Here is a 23,442-nt window from a genome sequence, read left to right as displayed (position 1 = left end):
CATGTGCGAATATCTCCCTGGGTGGGTTGTTGGTTTTTTAAAAAAAGCTTTCATACCAGTTGTCAGAAAAGCAACTGGCAAGGACGTTTTGCCCAGCCATATTTTAAAGGTGTATGCCTGTGAATAGACAATTGTGAGCAGATTCTTCAAGAGACTAGCAATGGTGCACAGCACCAAACTCTCTGGCTGCTACCTTTTCTTCTGGCAGAGTCCCCAGTCTTTAACAAATGCATGACAAGGAACAATTCAGCAGGCTGAATTTTCCCAGCACTGCATCTTCATGGATAGAAAAGCTTCACATTGAAATGCTGCCTGTCCTGCAGCTATTTAAGGCACAAGTGCCCAGCCCGGAAAAGAGTGGCACCTCTCGTTATTAAGATACCAATCCCCACTGTTCCCATTTCGTACGATTTCTCTTTTTGGAAAGGGCATATGAATCTCTTTCAATCTAACTTGCCTAACCGGACTATTGTGTAAAATAGGTTAGTGATATACAGTAAAGGCTTCTGATCCCTTCGAGCAGGAGTTCCCGGCCTGTGGTTCTCCAGATGTTGAACCACAACTCCCTTCATCCCCAACCACAATAAGTAGTAGCTGGAGATGATGGGAGTTGTAGTCCAGCAACATCTACAGGTTGGGAACGCCTGCCTTAGAACAGGGGTTCTCAAAGCTGGGTCCATATATGTTGCTGGACTACAATACCCATCATCCCTAGCCACATTGGGAGCTGCAGTCCAACAACATCTGGTGACCCAACTTTGTGAACCCCTGCCTTAGCAGAGGGTGGGAAGGAATTCACACAAAAGAGGAATCTGTGGGATTATCATTATTATTATTATTACATTTTATATCCCGCTCTTCCTCCAAGGAGCCTAGAGCAGTGTACTACATACTTAAGTTTATCCTCACAACAACCCTGTGAAGTAGGTTAGGCTGAGAGAGAAGTGACTGGCCCAGAGTCACCCAGCAAGTATCATGGCTGAATGGGGATTTGAACTCGGGTCTCCCTGGTCCTAGTCCAGCACTCTAACCACTGCACCATGCTGACTAGTCACTTAGTAGCACACTATGGAGGACTAGATTTGTGTAGGAACTTTGCTGCTAGAAAGATCAGTAGCCAGATAGAGACACCCTAAACATACATGGCAATCTATGCAGTTCTTCTCACTGCAGTTATCAGGGGCCATTATCTGACCACCATTCCACCTGTATTCCATCTTCAACTGACTGGAGAAATGAAGCTACTTTTTAAATTGGTTCCCCAAATCTCATTCTTGACCTCTTTGACCTCCATGACATCATCACTGATATTTAAAAGGAGGGAGAGATTTGCATGTATTTATTTTGTGGATAGCCTCAATTGGTAAGTGAGGTAGTAGACTAGCCTGCTGTTGCTGGTGGGTGTAGGCTTACATTGATTAATTGAATCTGTAGCAATGTTTTAACTTGTAATCTGTGCTTAATGGGTTCCTGTTTGCTTTCCTATGCTTCTATTTGTACAACTAACTTGTTGCCAGTCCTTGTATGGGTAAGTATATTTACAAACCTGTTACTGCTTGATGTTGATGAAAGAGCAAATCCAATTATGTGCAACAGCAAACTTCAAGCCATCTATTTATTGCCCTACAGATAAAAAGCAAAGGGACAGGGCCTTCCTCTTTCTAGAGGGAGTTGGTCAAATCCTGTTCCTTTCGACTGTTTGGTGGCAACTCCTTGCAATGATTCAAAGTAAGAATGTGTGAAAGGGCAATTCATCTCAACAAGCAGATGCTTATGCTTAATACTTCTGGAGACAGGTGGTGTGTAACTCTGTACCTGAAAGCAAGTCATGGTGAACTCGGGGGAGCTCAGGTCTACAGTATGCAGCATAGCTTCTGGTTAAGTTGTTTGTGACTGTTCACTACAGCTTAAGGGTCCACTGCCCTGCCTCTTTAAACTCAGAGGTGGGCATACAAAATATCTTCCTGCCGTAAGATGCAGGGATGGGGCTGTAGCTCAGTAGAAGAGCATCTGCTTTGTGTGCAGAAGGTCCCAGGTTCAATCTCTGACATCTCCAGCTGGGACTTGATGTGTGAGCACTGTAAGATATTCCCCTCAGGGGATGGAGCTGCTCTGAGAAGAGCACAAGGTTCCAAGTTCCCTCCCTGGCAGCATCTCCTAGATAAGGCTGAGAGAGATTCCTGCTTGCAACCTTGGAGAAGCCACTGCCAGTCTGAGTAGACAATACTGAGCTAGATGGAACTATGGTCTGACTCAGTATATGGTAGCTTCCTATGTCCCTATGACTGGTGAATGCTCCTTCTTGAAATCTTAGAGAAGCTGTTGCCAGTCAGTGTAGATAATACTGAGGTAGATGCACCAATGGTCTGACTGGGTATAAGGCAGCTTTCAGGAGTGTAGAATCCTGCCACCCATGAATATTTCCCTTTTTCAGAACTCCTGCAAAGAGATGTGTTGGCGAAACTAGAGTGCCTCTTGTAGATCTCTTCCCTCCAAACAATTTTGGGGCTGAAGCAGAGCTGTATAACTTTGGCCCTCCTTGACTATTGGCCACTGGGGATGAGCTTTGTTGTCTAGCTGTTGGAAGGTTGCAGTTGTGCAGCCCTGGGCTAAAGCAAGCTTCAGTATTCAAGCTGTAACTTATGGTAAATAACTTGCTGTTCCTTTTACTTCCTAGTTGTGCCTTCTTTCTACTCATAACTCTGGGCCATGTCTTCCAAAAGCCAGACAGATGTCTCCACCCCAGATGAGATGAGAGAACGTGACCAGGAGGTGAGTTCAGAAACTGGCTGAGAACAAGGATTTTGAATGTTGCCTGAAATGGCTTCCAAAATACAGTCTTTCAACCTATCTAATTCCATCAATGAGATATTAAAGCTGCCTTCTGGCCAAGGTGGTAGACAGACAACAGCTTTTCAGAGCTCAAGGTAGCATGACTAACATGGTCTCCATAATGTGGTATCTACATGTCCTACAAAAAATCTGCTTCGCCAGAAATGAGTGGGACAAAAATGTGAGCAGCACAGGAAATACAGCATGGTGTAGTGCTTAGAGTTTGGACCAGGACTGGGGAGACTCTAGTTCAAATCCCCGTTCAGCCATGAAACTCAATGGTGACTCTGGGCCAGTCTCTCTCTCTCCTATTTTGTAGGGTTATTGTGAGGATAAACATAACTGTGTACACCACTGTGGACTCCTTGAAGGAAGAGCGGGATATAAATGTAAAAATGAAATACTAGTCTGTCTCCTCTGAAGAAAGGCACTGATCTGGTCCCACGCTGCAGTAGATATGCAGCTCCTATCTATTCTGAGTTTTGCTGACAACTGTGTATGGGTGTCTCATGGCACTGGCTTGGCCTAAACATAAGCCCTAAAGGCTTGCCTGACTCCAGAAGTAACCCTGCCCCATCCCTTTAAATGATTGTGACTGCTGCCTTCATGACCAAATGTTCTTCTAGGGCATTGAGTCTAAGACTAATAATTTGTAGAGGGGTGTGTGTGTGTGTGTGTGTGAGCATACACACAACATGAAGCAGCACTTGCTAGCTGGTGTTAACATTAGGGTTCCCAACTCTGACTGAAGCTGTTCCTGAAAGTTTTTCCAGTATTCCTGAATATCAAGCCACTTAAATCTCCAGAACTGCTCTTCAATTTCTCTTGGATACTCTAGGTCAATCCTAGTAGGTTGACTACCCTTGTCGGCCTATGCAAGTGTTGTAGAAGTTCATGGTCTCACTGCCTGCTTTTATCGGTATAGATAAAGGTAACATTAAACCACTCCCCCTGAACTCCTCAGGATTGTAGGGGATGCGTAACCGTGTCCTAGAACTGCCTTGCAAACGTACACTTCTAGTCAGAACTGCTGTGTAGAAAAGCAGGGCTGACTTCATCAGATGGCTTATTTTGCTTATGGTGGCTTGGTAGAGAACATGCTGGAGGGTCTTTTGAAAGGCTTGGGTTCAGGGGTGAGTGAATGTCTATGTTCAAATAGCTCATCCTGCCAAAATACTGCTCTTGAGCACAAGACTTCAGGATCTCATAAGTGCTTCGATTTAGCTCTTAAACAGGAACATGGCGCTGAACTTTAATGGGTCAGTGGGAATCCCAAGTTCAAACTGAAGCCTCAAAGTGTGCCCCTGACATCAGTGGAGCTGAGAACTTGAGCCAACCCCTTGTAAAGCAGAGAAATCCACTTGGGCACAAGAACAGAGCTCACAAAGGAGATCTGGAGACAATCGCTTAAGGTCTAAAACATGTAAAGGTTTATCTGAAGAAGTTAAGAACGTGAATAGAAAGCCTGCATCCTGTACTAGCAACCTCATGGTGGAAGGCAGAAGAGAACAAAGAGGGGGTATCGTAAGAGTATCAGTCTACCAATCACAAGATGCTTGGAGCATAGATACAAGGGAAAGTGAATAAGGGGGCAGTCCTATACTCTCTACCTCCCAATGTCTCTAGTGACCAGCAGGAATTAAGAGTCATTGCTTATGGAGTCAATCTCCAACAAGAATAAGCCAAGCCTAAATTTACAGGCAGCAACTGCATTGCCTACCTTAAGATGCTTGCAAGAGAATTCTTAGCTCTCAGACTTAGTTCTCAAACTTCGGTATCCTGATGTTGCCCTAGAACTTCCATCCACCACCACCCCCAACCTTTTGCCATTGTGGCTGGGGATTATGGGAGTTGTAAGCCAACATCATCTGGGGAGCCATATTTGAGAACCCCTGCTTAATTCCTAATGGGCTGGTGGTTCTAATAAAGCCTGCAGAATAACAAGGCAGGGTGGCACTGAGGATGATTATCCTAGACAGCTGCCTGCCGCGTGAGAAGGGACCCTTGGTGTGCCTTGCTATGCTGCTACCTGCTCAGGTGGGCAAATGCCTGCCCCAAGATCAGGTAGATGCTGCCAACCATTTTGGCAAGTCTGAACAGATGAGAGGCACAGAGTGGGGGGGCCACCTGCAGACTCTGCCCTACAAAAAACAAAGCCACCCTTGGATCTGGAATCAAAATAAAACTGTTGTATAGTTGGAGGAAAAACTGGGACATCCTGCTTGGTGAATATCTAGGTGGATTCTCACGGCTTTTGGTGGCAGCTGCAAGACGTGAGCCATGCAGGAATGATAGGGGAAGTTAGGATAATACCTTTCAGCAAGAGACTATTGTTTTGCTTCCCTGTGTATCTCAGGAGTGTTGAACAGTTGTTAAAACCTCAAGCAAGTCCTTCTTCACCTTAGAACGTCTTGAGGAGAGTAGCCAGTATGCCTCTGGTTAGCTGTGCCTGTGACATGGCCGCCCCTGCCTACAACTCAACCAAGAACAACCACCCCTATGTCAAATCTCTCTGTGATGTTGCTGAGAAGGGGGTGAAGACCCTAATGGAAGCAGCGGTCAGCAGCGCTCGGCTTAGCCTGACTTCACTTGAAAGCCAACGTGAGTAAGCCAGGAGAACTCTCACTGGGACCTTTAGCTGTGGAATAAACAGTATACCATATGTCCGAAAGGTTAAGCCTTTTGTGGCTCATCTGAACCTGTGAAACTACAACCGTGATGTTGTGACCTTAGACTTCTGGTAAGTTACTGTGTGGCATTAATGCTTCCATAGTCTATCAAGCTCAAAGGAGAGCTATGGAAGCATTGGCCACTATACTCAATAATCTGTGCATACATTCCATCACTTGTGTAAATGGTACTCAGTCCTGTGACATTGACGTATTTTTCACCTCCATTTGATGTCGAGACCAATTGAGTCTTCCAGTGCAGTGTTCTGCAAGGACCACTGGTAATAGCATTGTCTTCAATATTACTTGACCCTTGTAGTATGGAGTGTACTTTAATAGTCTTGTAGTTTTAATTCAGGGGTTCCAAACAGGGGTTTTTTTTAGTACCCTTGAGGTACCTAAAGCCCTCTTGCCTCCCCATGCTGCAGCCGCACTACTTGTCCCCCTTCTGTGGGGCGCCAGCTTGCAACTGCTGCATCCTCAGCAATGTGTTGGGGGAGAGGAGGGTGAAGCTCCTCCTCTGCTCCTGATTGGCTGGCTGCATGCTGAAGCTTGACAGACCCCTCCCCTCAGCCTGACAAGCTTCAGAAAACTAGCTTTCATTGAAATTAATAGGGCAATTAAACTTGTCCCATTAATTCCAGTGAGGGAACTCATGAGTAAGAGTCTGGATACAAGCCAGTGACTAGACAGACTGTCTCATAACTATAACTTTGGAATTTGTGTATGGTGCATACAATCTCTGTGGGGGACCTGAGCTGAAGGCTTGCAACAGAAGGGGTACATTTTGTGTGTTAAAAAAAAAAAAAGGTTGGGAACCCCTGGCTTAACTCTCCTTCTAAATTTAAGTTGGAATAACTCTGCCCTTGCTGCTGGTGGGCTGTAACTGGAATTAGTCTTGTGAATAAGAGATGAAAGTCCATTTCCAAATGAGGACCCAGAACCTCCTGCTTCTCCAGGTTGGCACAACAGAAAATGGCAAAGCGCTGTTTCTCTTTAGTTTCAACTGCAAGTGAATATGCTTCTAAGGGCCTAGGTACTCTAGAGGAGAAGCTGCCAGCTCTTCAGTTGATGGCTGATAAGGTACCTTTATCTGATCCTTAGTGAAATGTGTGACTGGGGGTGGTTTCTTCCACCTTGGTAAGCCATAGAAGTAGCAGAGGAGCTGCTAGGTTGCTATGGCTTGGGGGTGTGTGTGTGTGTGTGTGTGGCGGGGGTGGATGGCTGCCTTGTTCTCAGCCAAGCTTTCTCCAGAAGGCTTGGACACACTTAGCTTTAACTAAATCCAGTTGGTAACTGCATGATGTATGAATAACGGGATGGGGAAGAGACTTGTATAGCTACACAGAACACCATACTTTGCATTTAGGTTTCCTCTGACGCAAAGGAGATGGTGGCATCCCAAATGGCAAGTGCCAAGGAAGCTATTACCAGCAAACTCTCTGGAGTCATAGGCATGACCAGAGAGGCTGTGCAGGGCAGCATGGAAGCCACCATGTCTGTTATTGGCCACAGCCTGACTACTGTGGTGGAATCCAAAGTGGGCCAGATTGCTGTCAGTGGTGCTGAAGCCATGCTGGAGAAGTCTGAAGAGTTGGTAGACCAATACCTTCCCATAACGGATCAAGAACTGGGTAGGTGTGTCCAAGATCATCTGAACCATAATCTTGAAATGAAGCCATTCTCTTCTTCCTAGCTTTCATTCTTAGAAAACCTATCCTTCTACTATGGGGCATTTCTGGAGATAAACTGGCCTTCTTGAGAGCTTGTCTGCCTCTTAATATGTCAGGCAATAAACATCATTGGGTAAAATAAGATGACTAATTAACCTGAATGAACTTGAGTGTGTAAATGGAGTTGTGAGGTATTGTCATGCAAGTATAAGATTGTAACTGTGGATGATGATGTGGGGTATAGTCTCATATAATTTGTAAGGGGGGAAGGGTCTGCCATGGTCTGCATTTGAATAGGAGACTTCCTTGTGAGCACTGTAGGATATTCCCCTTGTATGTAGCTCAGTGGAAGAGCACCTACAGTACTTTACAGGCAAAAGGCCCCAAGTTCACTCACTAGCAACATCTCCAGGAAGCTTTTCACATGGCTTTTGAAGCCCTTTAACTCATATCTCCTCCAGAATGGAGTGCGGGGGGGATGTCCACATATTGGCTAGATTTACCCCAAAATCCCTGTGAGTTATTGTAGGAGCAGTTCACACCAAATTCAGGTTTTTCACTGCATGTTAGAGTGTAGCCCGATCTATATCCAGGGTGTAAAAAATCCACTATTTGCTGTGGTTTCTGGGGGTAACTTCAAGTTTGCAGTAAAGTCTCCCCATAAACTCATGGTAAAACCTGCTGGTGAGAAAATGTCCCCGGTAGGGCTGAGAGAGACTCCTTCCTAAAACCTTGGAGAGCTGCTGCCAGTCAGTGTAGACAACTCTGAGCTAGATGGAACAATGGTCTGACTCGGCATAAAGCAGCTTCCTATGTTACTATGCATATTTATGTTGCTACATGCACTCAAATCCTAACCATGTAAACCCAGATAAAAACTTTGTGTTTAAAAAACAAACAAAACTATCACAGTAGTAAGCAGCCCAGTTTGATCTTTAAGCAAAATGAATATGCATTTATAGTGCATGCCCAACAGAAAGAAAAGTCACAAATTTGCTGTCAGTGTAGATCTATATAGTCACCACTCTGATTTTAAACAGGAGAGCAGAATGGTGTATATATGGAGTTACCCCAATTGCTTAGAACTTAAAGATAAGCAAACATTTCAAGAACAAGGGAGCCTCTAAAACACCCCCCCCCCCCGTAATCTGATTTGCAAAGTCTTATTTTGAAGCAAGTGCATAAAAACAGCCCAAAAATGTACTTTTGATGGGGGGGGGGGAGAAATGCTCAATATTACTTTTAACAATTTGGAAAGAGTGAAGCCACATTTAAGAATTTGGGAGTATTTGTCTACTACAAGCTTATTTTTAAAAGGAATATGTAAAAGATGAGCTGCTGTTACAAACACAGCAAAATAAAGTAGCCACTAAATCTTATAAGAACAACCATCTGGGTGCGAAGAACCATTCTGAGAGCTTTGTTGGTTTAAAAAAAAAGCAGCATATAATTCTAATAAAAATAATGGCAAAGGCACAAGAAGAAAAACCAGACCAAATTAGAGTTAGTACACAGCCTAATCTTCAGATCCAGCAGCCACCATGTGGTAACCCAAGAAGCGGGAAGAGAAAACTAAAGCAAACTTTGCTAGAGTACTTTCCCCTCGTTTTTGAATCTCTTTAATACCCTTGTGGTAACTAATTTCCTCAAAGTGTACTGTGCGGTTGGAGTTTTCTTCCTTAAAAGTTTGTACTTCTAACAGTTTTAGCTTTTGCTTGTTGGCAGTGTTCCCTCTAATAGGGATTCCCAGATATCCTTCGCTACAACTCACAGCATCCCCAGTGCAATGGCCTTTGGTTGGGATTATGCTTGTTGGCATCTTGTACTACTTGGAAATCATTTTTTTTAAAGTTACAAATCTCACTTGCGCACACACAAGGGGATGGGGAAGAAACACACACACAGGCTTTCAAATGGGGGTGGGAGCTCTCTTTCTCTCCCCCACCCCGGCACCCATAAGTGCGGGAAAGAGGAACAACACACAGTGGCTTCTAAATAGTAGAAGAAATCACACATACAACAAACAGAAGGGTTTTTTGTTCTTGCTTTCCTTTCCTTGAGGCGACTTCTTCTCCATGGCTGGCTGCTCTCTCTGCTGCTGCTGACCACAGCCGAGAAGAAAAGTGCAGTGCAAAGTAGGCAGAGGAGGCGGCGGCAAATGATGGTGGCATGGTTAGGACTCCGGATACCTCTTCCAACAAGAAAATAGTTGAAGGGGGGTTAAAAATCTGGTTCAAAAGTCACAAGATGGCAACTCTGTTAAGTATAACAGCCAGCAACATGGTGCCAAGCAGGTCACATGTACATAAGAACAGCTCTGCTGGATCAGGCCCAAGGCCTATCTAGTCCAGCATCCTGTTTCACACAGTGGCTCACCAGAAGCCTATGGGGAGCCCAGAGGCAAGAGGTGAGGGCATGCCCTCTCTCCTGCTGTTGCTCCCCTGCAACTGGTATTGAGAGGCATCTTGCTCTGAGGCTGGAGGTGGCCCATGGCCACCAGACTAACAATGGATCGACCTGTCCTCCATGAATTTGTCTGAGCCCCCTTCTAAAACCATCCAAGCTAGTGGCCTTCACCACATCCCATGGCAAAGAATTTTATAGATTAATTATGCGCGGTGTGAAAAAGTACTTCCTCTTGTCGGTCCTAAATTTCTCAACCTTCAGTTTCACAGGATGACCCCTGGTTCTAGTGTTGTGAGAGAGGGAGTGAAATTTCTCTATCCACTTTCTCCACACCATGCATAATTTTATAGACCTCTATCATCTCTCCCTTTAGTCACTAGCAGATGCTTGTTTATTTCTGGGGTGGAATCAGTATTCCCCTTAACCAGGATTCCCAGATGTTGACTACAAGTCCCAGAATACCCAGCTGCAATGGCTTTTGCTTGGAGATTATGGGAGTTGTAGTCAACATCTGGGAATCCTTGTTAGAGGGAACACTGGATGGAATGCTGGTTAGATGTTCTAGTGTAGAACAGGATTTCATTTCTGTCTGAGGTGGCAGGCCCTATTGTAGAGGTTGAGGATAGAACAGCAAGCATATTGACATTGCTATGCTATGTGGTGTAGTGGTTAGAGTGCTGGACTAGGACCAGGGAGACCCGAGTTCAAATCCCCATTCAGCCATGATACTAGCTGGGTGACTCTGGGCCAGTCACTTCTCTCTCAGCCTAGCCTACTTCACAGGGTTGTTGTGAAAGAGAAACTTAAGTATGTAGTACACCGCTCTGGGCTCCTTGGAGGAAGAGTGGGATATAAATGTAGTAGTAATAATAATTATATAATTCAGCACCTATGAAGGTGGAAGCAGCAGAGAGCTAGGTGAGGTTCAGCTCTCTCACTCCTGCTCTGTGCAGGTGCCTCCACTGCTGCCATTCCTTTCTGGAAGCGGTTGTGGAGGAGGGAAATGGCTGATGAGATTCAGGGCTCTAAGCAATTCAGCGGGTGGGGTGGGGGGGCTGTGCCCCATGGGTCACCACCTAATCATGCCCCTGCTTATTGGTTGTCTGTGCTGTGTGAGGGAGAGTGGAATATTCTTGAGTAATTTGGAAAAGCACACCTTGCAGGACATGGTGGACTAGTACAAAAAATGCTTTTGTTTGGCACACTTCTATACTACCCCATATGCAAATCTCTGGGCAGTTGTACAGTCTAAAGCACAATTAAAACATTAACAAACAATTTAAGATAGAGAGAAATTCAAACTTAGGACTTTAAAACTATAATTTTTGCACTACAAACTACTGAGCAGTCCTCCAACCATGCCAGAAGGCCCTAGTTTCACAGGTGCTCTGTGTCTCTGACAAAGCTAGGGGGTCAAATCTATCCTTCTGTAATCAAGGCTGCCCTCTGCTGATCCATCACAAAACTGTGGCTTGTGCTTGCTCACCTTCTCTCTCCTATAGCTGAGCTTGCAGCAACTCTCAAGGAAGAAGCTATGGTCCCTGTGCAGGAGCAGGGCCATCGAGAGTACCTGGTGCACTTGGGCTCTCTTTCAAACAAACTTCGACTCGGGGCTTACCAGTACTCTCTGACAAAGATGAAACAAACCAGGCAGAACATCCAGGATTCTCTCTTCCAGCTTCAGCAGACTATCGAGCTGGTAGGACCTTCTTTTCCCAGCCTTGCATCAGTTTTGGAACTGATGGCTCCAATGCAAGTCATCTGTTAAAACAACTTTTGCGACTTGCAGTCTTTTAAGACTAGAATCCATATGTGTTCATGTGACTCATGGAACAGGATTCCATGCAACTATCCAGCATTCAGTCTGTATAGTCGCTGTCACTGTTTCACTTGACTGGAATGAGTGCATACTTGTGTTCATATCATGCAGTGTTGGATTAAATTGGGGCTTAATCTTTCCTGAACATGATACTGCAGCCGTAAAGACTACTTCATAGGGTCAAAGGAATTTTTCATTGGCTTTGCTCTTGCGTATAAACTCCTTGCAGACCATGATGGCTCTTCATAAATGTTAAACCCCCTTCCTTGAGGATGAAGCTTAAAGAGGCACTTGATATTCTGACTAGTAGCAACTGTCCATCTAACTTGGAGAGGGGAGGCAGGCAGAGAAGAGATGGGTGCAAGTCATTCAGATCTACCCAGCAGGCCTGTCTTTAAAACTAATGGCAGGCCTGGACATGTTGTCAGAGTCGGATCTTTAACTGCATGTGTGTCAGATCCCCTGAGTTACTCTTTGGGGTTCTGATAAAATCCTGAAATTGGCCTGCCTTCTAATGCATCTTCCCTAATGGCCTGAAAATGGGACTTAATCATGAACTGAGAAGTCCCAGATGCTATGCCATGTGGGTCAACATGTACTTGGTAACAGCTCTCCTTTAAGCATGTGTCATCTTCACCGGGCTCTTCTAGATCGAACACACCAAGCAAGGTGCTGGGCAGAAGTTCCAGGATGGCCTAGAAAAGCTTAACCAGATATGGTGGGAATGGAGCAAGACGAACCCAGATGCAAAGGACGGTCAAGATGTGGCCCAGCCAGAGGTATGTCTTCAGAATTATGGTAATGCAGGTGCTTTACCTGCCCAAACTAGAAAGCCACTAACCAATATTTCCTTGTGTTCAGCAGGTAGAAACGCAAACCCTGACCATGTTCCACCACATTATCCAAAGCAATTGACAGGGGCAGTCACAGAATGAAACAAACAATAAAGAGGGGAAAGGGGAAATCCCACCGTGACTACAAAACAAAAAAATGCAGATAATTACCAAACAATGAAAATATAAATAAACACTAGAAATATATCTTCAGAAATAATAAGTCAGTAATAAATGATCCATAACTTTAATAAACAATACACAAATTGGCTTCTCATAATGCAGAATACATAAACAAAGGCATGTGCAATAACAGTCAAAGGTTAAGGAAGGAGGTGTAACTGAGCCAGGCAAAAATTGGACTGCAGGATGAAATAGGCAAAGTCAAATATCAAAATCAAAATGGAAGTGGCAGATGACAAAAGCACTGCGTCAGACGTGGTCTCCGAAAGAGGTGTGGACGTCCTCAATGGTGAAATGCTCAATACCGTCCGCACAGAGGTGAAGATGTAAAATCACAAACGTGCTGCTAGCAGAGAACCCATCGAGCATGCTTCCATAAATAAGCTGACCTGGATCAGAGATAAAGCCCACTGCTTGTCCTTGTGGAGAAAAACAAACTTCATGAATCAATGTCATTCATGAATCAAAGTCGAACGGCTCTTCCGGATATGTGCCGTTTCGCCCACAAAGCTTCATCAGCCTCCAAAACAAAATTAGTACCGGTACCCCCATTTCTTAAGCTTGGCACAGTCTTACAGTCCTTTGACTGTAAGACTGTGCCAAGCTTAAGAAAGTCCTTTGACTGTAAGACTGTGCCAAGCTTAAGAAATGGGGGTACCGGTACTAATTTTGTTTTGGAGGCTGATGAAGCTTTGTGGGCGAAACGGCACATATCCGGAAGAGCCATTCGACTTTGATTCATGAATGACATTGATTCATGAAGTTTGTTTTTCTCCACAAGGACAAGCAGTGGGCTTTATCTCTGATCCAGGTCAGCTTATTTATGGAAGCATGCTCGACGGGTTCTCTGCTAGCAGCACGTTTGTGATTTTACATCTTCACCTCTGTGCGGACAGTATTGAGCATTTCGCCATTGAGGACGTCCACACCTCTTTCGGAGACCATGTCTGATGCAGTGCTTTTGTCATCTGCCACTTCCATTTTGATTTTGATATTTGACTTTGCCTATTTCATCCTGCAGTCCAATTTTTGCCTGGCTCAGTTACACCTCCTTCCTTAACCTTTGACTGTTATTGCACATGCCTTTGTTTATGTATTCTGCATTATGAGAAGCCAATTTGTGTATTGTTTATCAATGCTACGGATCATTTATTACTGATTTATTATTTCTGAATATATATTTCTAGTGTTTATCTATATTTTCATTGTTTTGGTCATTATTATCTGCATTTTTTTGTTTTGTAGTCACGGTGGGATTTCCCCACCACATGATCCAGCAGCTCCAGGCTGCCTGCCAGACACTGGTGTCTAGCATCCAAGGATTCCCTTCAAGCCTAGAGGAGAAGGTGCAGCATGTCCACCACAGCATCAGAGAGCTGCATGCTACCTTTTCTTCCACTGGCTCTTTCCAAGATCTCTCCAGCACCCTTCTGGCCCAGAGTCATCAGAAATTGTTGAAGGCACAAGAATACATGGATGAGCTGCTGGAGTATATAGTGCATCACACACCCCTCCTGGCTGGTGGGACCTTTTGTGCTTTTAGCAAACCTTGCTACCATCTCATGGAACCAGCACGGCTATCTCCCATTGTGGGACTCCTGGAACGAGAACTGCCACGTGGTGTTGAAATCAAGGGATTACAGGAACCAGCAACGGAACTAGCACTGCCACTTCCTGAAACTCGGGAACCTCTAGAACCAGAACTGCAACTCGACGAGGCCATGGAACCAGCACAGCCATTTGATGAAGCCGTGGAATCGGCACAGTGAGGAGAATGTGCAAGGGGCAAGAATTACTGCAAAGCAGTGGATTTAAAACATGCACACATGTGCTGTAGAGTAAAAGCTGAGCTGTTGAGCAAACTGTGAATAGCTTGGCAAAAACTAGCTGTAATGTTGATAGAAAGCTTGGGCTTTTGGCTAGTGGAACAGTTTTGTATCTGGGTAAAAAATAAAAACTGCATTCACATCCTAGACTTCTGTCTCAACTGTGGCAGATAAAATGAAGTATGCCTTGGCTTGCCAAGCTGTTGGGGAGGAGAGCTGGGCTTGTGGTAGCAAGCAGGATTTGTCCCCTTGCTAGGCAAGGTTTACTTTGGTTTAAATTTTGGATGTGAGCAGTATAAGATGGGGCCATAGTTCAGTGGAAGAGCAGAAAACTCCCAGGTTCACACCCTGGCATCTCCAGGCAGGACTGGAAGAAACTCCTGCCTGTAAGCTTGGATTGCTGCTGTCAGTCAATGAAGACAATACTGGCCTAGATGGCCCTGACTTGGTATAAGGCAACTCCCTATCCTACTCTTCAGATAAGATCATCTGCAACAGTTTGTGCTGCACACTTAACCTTGAAGGTGATACAAGCTGCAGGGTTGCTCAGCAGAACGCAAATTGGGGCACTGCCTATAAAATATTGCTACCTTGACTCCCTAACTAGTGGTATGCTTAAAGCTAGAAATGACTGGCTTACCAAGGTCAGGGAGCGATCAGCAAAGTAATGACGACATTCCTTTGGCAGGGAGAACTGCTGTTCTAACAGCACTAGAAAGGGATGGACAAGTTGCTAAAAGTGCTTCAGGATAGCTTATGCCACAATCCATGCTTGGATCGATAGGCATGTCACGGCTGGAAGGTGGCTCTGTCAGCATCATAGGCACCATATTATAAGGCTCAATAGTCCCACCTTGGCTGTCAATACTGGTAGAACGATAGGCAGCTTCCTCTCTTGGAGATAGTATAGTGCTTGCTCTCCAGTGCTTGAGCCTCCTCCTATAACATGGTAACAGAGGAGTATTGTTGGTTCCAGTTTCAGAAAAGTGCCCTTATTTTCCCTTCTCCAGGAAAAGGTGCAGTGCCAAGGGGTGTCCTAGCCACCTCCACACTTGTTTTAATATGCAAAACTTCCCTGTCCCCAGTTGTGCCACTTATGGTATAGAAGAGTAGTAATGGTTCATTCTGGCTTCCTGTCCTGAAAGTGCTGGGTAGTGTTGAACCCTCTTCAAAGTAAAAGAGGGCTGCGTATCCAAGGTACTGGGATAGAAGCCCACGGTGCTAAGAACTCTGCGTAAAATAATAATTGTACTTGTGCTCTGCATAAGAATAATTGCCCACTGTACCTCTTGTACTCCACAGCTGCTTGATCCCACCATTCAGATCTGGATCCAATAGTTCAGGCTCTAACAGGAGCACTGTTTTTTATCACTAAGTTGGTATCCTGGCTATGCCGCCTCGCTGTTGCTGTCTTATACTTATTTCCCACACTTAACTCTAAGTAATGGTCACTATCATACCTCTTCCATCCCATAACACTGACTTTGCACTACATAATCTGTGTGTGTGCTTGTGCTTTGTGACTATTTTACTGCAGCAGACTTACTGGGATGTAAGTTTTACTAGACATCAGGGTTTCAAAGTTGGGAGAGTTACTGCAGGTCCAGATAAAATAAATTCCAGTCTGCTATTCCAATAATTTTTTAAAAAAGATGTATTGAACATTCAAACTCGATGGTCTGGATGGATGAAAGCTGCTTCAGTTTATGGCTGCTCATGCCTTTTAGTTAGACCAGGGCTGCTTAACTTCAGCCCTCCTGCAGATGTTGGCCTACAACAATTCCCATAATCCCTGGCTATTGACCACTGTGGCTGGGGATTATGGGAGTTATGGTTCAAAACAGCTGGGGGGCCTAAGTTGAGCAGGCCTGCGCTAGACTGATGGTAGGTTAACAGCTCAGGATGGATGGTAGTTCCGTTAGGTCTCGCCATAATCGCCTATCAGACTTTGGAAGAACACACAGGCAAGCAGAGAAGTGTGTCTGTGGCAGCTGTGAGTTGGCTGACTTCTAGAAACTTTCACAATCAGTGATGTAGTGCAAAGGTCCCAAAGGCTAGTGTTTTTCTGGGGATGATGGTAGTTGTAGTCCAACAGCTGGAAACCCAAGGTTGATGTGGGTGGATGTATCATTGAGCAGCCATTTCCTCTGTACCCAGGCTGCCGGTGGGTGGGGAAGAGCCACTGCAGAACCCACTACTTGTCACCTCCGCTGCAGGGTGGCTCACCCCACCATTACAAATACGAAGACAGTTTTGGAGAAGAAGAGGGCAGTGTAATAAGATACACTAATAAGTAACTTCTGGGGTGGAAATAACTGTTGCTTGAGAACATCAGAAGAGGCTTCTTAAAGGTATCTGAGTGGCCCCTGTGGAAAACAGGATATTGGACTAGTTCTTTGGCCTGATCCAGCAGAGCTGGTAGCTTTCTGGATGTCATAAGAGATTTGGAAGCATGCTAGTGTGTGGTGTTTCCATGGTCAATGTATTCTTGATGTCCTTCTGTATTTACTGCCTAGACAGCCAAGAAGACACTCGCCGCTCGAGTGCACAGATCCTGTGCCTCTTCTTGAAGCTGAGCAAAGTTTCAATTTCTTTTTGGCTCAATTCAAAGTCAAACACCTTCAAAGTGAGACTTTGTCCACAGTGCAGCAACTATTGCAAGAGCATCCCAACTTGGAGTGTTAATTTGGTATTTTATGGCAGAAAGAAAACCACCACTCAAGCAACTGTAAATAGGTTAACTGTTCATAGCAAAATGAAAAGCTGAGTTCAGAATTATGCAAGTACTTGGTACTTGCATAAACTTGGGTAGGTGATAGAGCTCTTCGCCAAACAAGTGTTTTGACTAAGGGGGGAATTTTGGCTCTTGATGCTTAAAGCAGTTCTTACTTTAAGCAGCTTATAATGCAAATATAAAACCCACATTGGCCAGAATGCACATTCACATTACAGATTGTTGGAGTTCCAGTGCATCGGCCTTTTGAACCAACTATCCCAATGACCACTAGGGCACTGGGAGTAGAGCTAGCAAGTAAGGGTCTCCCTAGCTGTTCTACCTGTCTCTACTCTATAACCCCCTGATATGACTCTTCAGGTATTCCCTGTGCTGAGTCAGAATCCCTTCCTTTCCTCTTAGAGATAAGATGGAAACATCTCCCTCCCTATTCATTATGTAGTTCTATAGATTAGGGTTAGGTCTTTCCTATCCAAAGTGTACTTCACCAATCAATACGTAGTATTTAGTTCTACAAGAATCTCCATGTGTCTTCTCTAAATTGCTGCAACAACGAAACTCTGCATTCTACTCAGTAACTGGAGTGGGTAGCTTCTTTAGTGCTCTGCTAATTAACTGGGGGATAAAAATTACAACCTCCCACACAGATACCTCTCTTTCATATTAACATTAAGCAGGCATCAGCATCAATAGCAAGAGAGGCACTAAGGTAGTAAAAATAGAGTCTTGTGGTGGCTTCTTGCCCTGTTCTACGTTTGCATAAATGTTGAAAGAACATTGTCCCCAGACTAATGGAAGAGACTTGTATGAGGAGGAGCAAAATATAGCCTGTAACTGTAGTTAAGACAATTCAGATGTACGGTAAATGTGGGTTGAAGTATATATATGATGGATATGTGATGAAACACCCCCCAAAGCTGCTCTACAATACCTAAGTCTGCACAGATGAATTTTGCCAGGAGATGCCAGGGAGGGACCTTGGAACGTAGATGCTCTTCCAGAGCAGCTCCATCCCTTAAGGGGAATATCTTAACAGTGCTCGCACATCAAGTCTCCCATTCATATGCAACCAGGGCAGACCCTGCTTAGCTAAGGGGACAAGTCATGCTTGCTACCACAAGACCAGATCTCCTATGTAGGCCCTACATAGATGGTAGGGCTTGCAGTGCTGCTGCAGAGCTGGAAGCAGCAGGAAGGCTGAAGGGATTGGGTGGTAGTGCTAGAAGCATTACTGTATTTTTTTCCCCTTTGCCGTTAATGGGGAGGAAATGTGGCAATGATTTTCATCATGGATTAGCACCAATGGCCAGCAGATGGTGCCATGAAACTGAGTGATAGGGAAGTATGTATGCGGTCTGGATGGAGAGTGGATAACCAAAAAAACATATTAATTCTCCGTCTGGAAACAGCTTTTCATGTTCTCTCTCTAAGTAGGACGAACTGAATAATTAAGTTAGTTTTCTTAGAGGAGGGTCTCAGAGGACTTGCATCCTGGTTTGACTGTGCCTTGCCATATGCATGTCCTTTTTGTTCCCAGCTAAGACAAGGAATGACAGCCATGCTCTGGAGGGTTTAGTTTTGGAACCATCTCTTTTGCAGCTGTAAGATAATTGCCTTCTGATCTAATTACAGTCAGGTAGAATGCCTTTGTGGTTTTGTACTTTTTTTTTTTTTACTAGTTCCATCCTGATATTTAGTTCCTTTTTGTTATGATGAAACAAGCTGCTTACCTTTTTACTGTAAAACTGGACTGTACTGGGTCTTCTAATGTGCTGTCTTTGCCTGCACACTACTTTGGTTACATGCTACATAAGGATTCTTGGATTACATGCTCTTCAAAGGCTATAACAATCAGGATTTTGCACCTGCTTTCTCCACAGGAGAATGATCCTTTTGAGATAATTAGGGCTGGCAAAAGAGCAAAGGGGGCAAAACCCATTTTTAATGCTGCAAAATGCTCCGTTCTCTAATCTTTTGGTTCACAGAGTTCTAGCCTGAAGGACCAGAAAGTTGGATTTCAGTACCTGGTCTGCAGATGAAAGCTTATATCAAATTAGAACATTGTAGATGGAAGTTAAAAGGAGAAGCCTGTTCCTACTGTAGGATTTGTCTATAAAGTAACACAGTCACAGGAGTACATATAATATAATTTCTCACTGATCGTGAGAAAGGGCTCAATGTGTTGTCCGATATTATAAAAGGTGACTTCAGTGGTATGGAGGAAGTACTGAATCTTTATTTTCTGTTCAACCTTGATGGTGCAATTCAGGTTTCACACAATGAACTGATAACAACTGGTTTTATAATCAACATAAGAAAAGGCTTGCTGGATCAGCCCTACCTAACCCAGCATCCTGTTTCCCACAGTGGCCCAACAGATGCCCCCAGGAAGTACCCAACCAGGAGATGAAGGCATGTTCCCTTTCCTGCTATTGCTGCCCTACAACAGGTATTCAGGGGCATCTTGCCCCTGAACCTGGAGGTAGCCTGCAGGCATCAAGATTAGTAACCACTGATAGATCTGTTCTCCATGAATGTGTCTAAACCCCTTTTAAAGCCATTCAACTGATGGTCATCACCACATCCCATGGCAGAAATCAGGACACATCAGATATCTATACAGCAAGACTCTTTACACAGACCTGTAGCAGGGTTTCAGTTAGTCTAGATTCTGGATTGTGTTTAGGGGAACAATGGACAGTTAATTCAGGTGCCTGGATGAAATCTGAATCTACATTTTTATAGAAATCCTGAAAATTGGAGATATCCCCCCCCCCCCAAAAAAAAGTGGCTGAAGGTTTGGTTATGCATCTGAGGAGACAATTATTAAAAGACATTACAAATTTTAAAACATGGAAAGAACAAAGAAGAGCCAGTCTAGACCTCAGAATAAAAGGAGGAAGTTGATCCAGTGCCTTGAATCCCATGGGCCAGTGCATGAGGTAGAGGTCCAGATAATCCACCTTTAGATTTGCATTTGCAAGTGTTCTTAGACATGCTCCTTTCACCATGGATTTCTCATGAAATGTACACCACAGCTATAAAACAACAACCAGCATGTTCCCCAGATAAATGCTAGAGGCCATTGTTGAAAAGTTATGCTTTCCCTTTTTTTGACAAAAAGAGAAAAGTTCTACCATCTTCTATTCATCTTTATGGAGGAACTTAGAAAACTATGTAGACACCCAGAGCCAAAGATGATCTCTGATGCATACACACACTTCAAACGGAGGCCAAGGTCCTCAAGTGCAAAAGAACTGGCACACAGATCTGCTGTCTCCACTGAAATGAATACAGCATCCCATGTAGTTAGGGGAGCTCCATATGTACATGCGTTCTGAGCATAATATTTATTGATGCCATCTTGCTTTCAAATGGTGTTGCTATAAGGCATCAGTGAGCTCAGCCCAGGCAATCTGGTAGCAGCACTCAGGTGCCTTACTTGCTAGTTTCTCTGCCACCAGGACAATTTCTGGGAGGAAGGACTGGCTGACTGGAGCCTTGCTGTTCTGCAGCACTTCTATGCAGAGGTGCTCTTACCCCTGGACTTCTGCCCGGCAGTCCAGGGCCTCTACACCCCCTGCCCCCCCCGCAAACCCTCTTTAGTCTGTCCCGGGTGGTGTGGTTGCTGCCTTGTGCTGCCGGCCCATGTTGCACCAGGTGACCAAGTGTGACTGCGACTTCTGCTTTAGAGACAGAGCAGGCAATGGGGAAAGCAATACGTGGGATGGGAATATGTTAAGTTGCATGTTGAAATGTGTCTACTAATGCATATTTGCATAAATATACCTGTTTTATGTTCTTACATTCTTGTGAGTTCAGTTGCTGTTTGTGCCCTCAGGAGTCCATGTGTTAAAAAAAATACGGCATGTTTGTGTGTCGGGGGATGAGGCTTAACTTGCAGCGGGGCAGGGGGCTCCAAAATTACCTAGGGGCACCTCTGCTTCTGTGACAGTGGCAGAAATGAACAGGGTGAGTGGCGGGTGGGCAGCAAGACCACCTCGACATCGCGACGCCACTGGCTGAAGGTTTCTTGCACGGTGGATCAGGTGCAGAAGCGGAGAGGGAGCGATTTCCACGTCTCTCCCCTCCCTTCGAAAGCCCCTTATAATGGTATAAATCCTGAGGGCTGTGCGATCTTCTTCATACACGTGGAAAGAGCTTTTGGAGGGGAGGGAGGGATGCGAAAAATCCCTCCCCTCCCTTTATGCACTCAGTCTTCCGCTGTTCAAGAAGTCTTCCATTCAGGGATGCGGAAGGCTCCTTCTGCACTGCAGCCCTCCTCCTTTCACCAGACAGCTGCAGCGAATGCCAGCCATTATAAATAAATAACCTTTATCCAATTTGGCTTTCCCTAGGGATTTCCCCCCCAAGATGGCTGTACCTCACTGATGACGAACAGATCCTTTCAAGCCACTGCCTGTTCTTTTATCTTCTCCTGGATTGCCTCTCCAATCTCCCCTTCATTCTGATAAAAGTAGGCACAGTCAAAATGCCGGTACCCAACATCAATAGCAAGTTTCACTGCATTTCTTACTTTCCCTAAAGGAGACTGAGAAGAAGAGAGAGGACTTTAGAGCAGGTTTTCCGTTTTCTGCTAAGATTAAGTTAGAAAAGTGCCCCCCGCCCCATTACATTGTCCTGGGATAATGTACCCTGGGAGGCTGTTAATTCATTTTAATAGTCCTAAGAACATAAGTGCATAAGAACTGCCTTGTTGGATTATACCAAAGGCACATTAAATCCAGCACAGAAACCAAGGTTGCTAAAATCACGCAACTGTTAGAAGTTGTTGATTTTTTACCCACAATACTGTAGGTAAAACAGCAGAGCACTAAGGAATGAGCACACACTCCAGTTACAGAGTAGGTAGCAAAGGATGGTTTGGATATTGCAGCTATTTAGAGAAAACACATGGAGATCCTTGTGTGACTAAACACTAAACATTTATTGGTTAAATACACTTAGACAGGAAAGACCTATCTCTAATCTAAAGGACTACACAGTGGAGAGAGAGAGATGTTTCCATCTGCTCTCTAGGAGGAAAGGAAGGATTGTGACTCAGCACAGGAAGTGCTGCAGAGTCAGTTCAGGGGTCATAGAGTAGGGACAGATAGGGAGACCCTGACTCACTGTCTCTACTCCCAATGCCCCTAGTGGTCATTAGCACAGTTGGTGCAAAAGGTCGATGCCTTGGAAGTTCATCTCCAACACCTTGGCCTAAGGAAGGCTTCTCCTGATGATGTGGAAGGATGGATATAACCCTGAGATGGAAAGATGACAGGCAGCTGAGGCCTGACCCCACTGGAGCAGCCTGACCCAGATGATTGCTTGGGGGAATTTCCAACTGCTTAATTTGTTAGTCTCTTTGCCCCAAGCTCCTGAAGTGGGGTGATCAGGAGAAGATCAAACCAGGAAGACCCCTCCTTAAAATCTGGCTATAAATGGCTCTTTGGGAGGAAAATCAGAGACGCCATCGGAACCAGGGGATAACCGCTCAGGACCAGAGCTTCTCTTGTCCCTTCGAGAGCGGTGCCAGCTGATTCCAGGGTTCAGGCCAAGTAACAGATAAGCTTGAAAGTGAACTGTCTGTGAGTGAGAGAGAGTGCTTGCTTGAGGCTGCAAAGCTAGTGGTTTTGATTTTAGTGCTGCTGCTGCTTCTTATTAGGATTGTTATTCTCACATTGCTAGTCTTGCTACACTGCTTGTTTATGGTCAGTTATACCCAGTAAAAGTTTCATTAAAAGCTTAAATGCGCTGTCCAGTGATTTCTTCCTCCAGAGGGTCTTGCTGAGAGATCGCCCCAAATCCCGCATAACCATTGCTGCTGGTTCTGAAGACTGCCTGTCACCTCCTGTGCTGAGCCCAGCACTGGATTGGTGCTCTATGCATCCATCACCCCCTCTCCCATACTCAACAGCTGGGTTGCCACTGGGCATGAGGCCTGCCCGCTGCCACCCATCGTGACTGGCATCTGTGTTCCTGCTGGGTGCGAGAGCTACCTGCCTCCCTGTCCACCCAGCCTGGAAGCTGAGTTACTGATGGGCACAAAGGCCATCTGCCACACCTCTACGATGCTCAACCACTGGATTGCTGCTGCATGCCAGGTTGCTCCCCAAACTCCGTGCTTTGCAGCTGGGTTGCTGCTAGGCCTGAGGGTCACCCACTACCCCTTCCTGCCTGCACCGAGCCTGGCACTTGGGTTGTTATAGAATGGGAAAGGATGGAGACAAAGGAAATGGGGTGTGTGTGCTTGGGTCTGTCCCTCCCCCTTTCCATTACAACCCATTACAGTCTCGCAGAGAGGGGAAGCTTGAGGCTCAGTAACACAGGAGGCAGTAATGGGAGCCAGCATGGCCTAGTGGTTAGTGTTGGACGAGGACCGGGAAGACCCGAGTTCAAATCCCTATTCAGCCACGAAGGTGACTCTGAGCCAGTCATGTATCTCTTAGCCAAACCTACCTCAC

General features: G+C 45.1%; 1 pseudogene; it reads left to right on the top strand.

Annotated features, from left to right (window-relative positions):
- The first annotated feature begins 1,396 nt into the window (after window positions 1-1,396).
- Window positions 1,397-14,390, top strand: LOC128327846 (perilipin-3-like; annotated as a pseudogene).
- The last annotated feature ends 9,052 nt before the right edge of the window (window positions 14,391-23,442 follow it).

The sequence above is a fragment of the Hemicordylus capensis genome, chromosome 5, assembly GCF_027244095.1.
Source record: "Hemicordylus capensis ecotype Gifberg chromosome 5, rHemCap1.1.pri, whole genome shotgun sequence".
Classification (NCBI taxonomy): domain Eukaryota; kingdom Metazoa; phylum Chordata; class Lepidosauria; order Squamata; family Cordylidae; genus Hemicordylus; species Hemicordylus capensis.
Note: the sequence above shows the minus strand (reverse complement) of the source record. Positions and strands in the feature narration are given on the sequence as shown.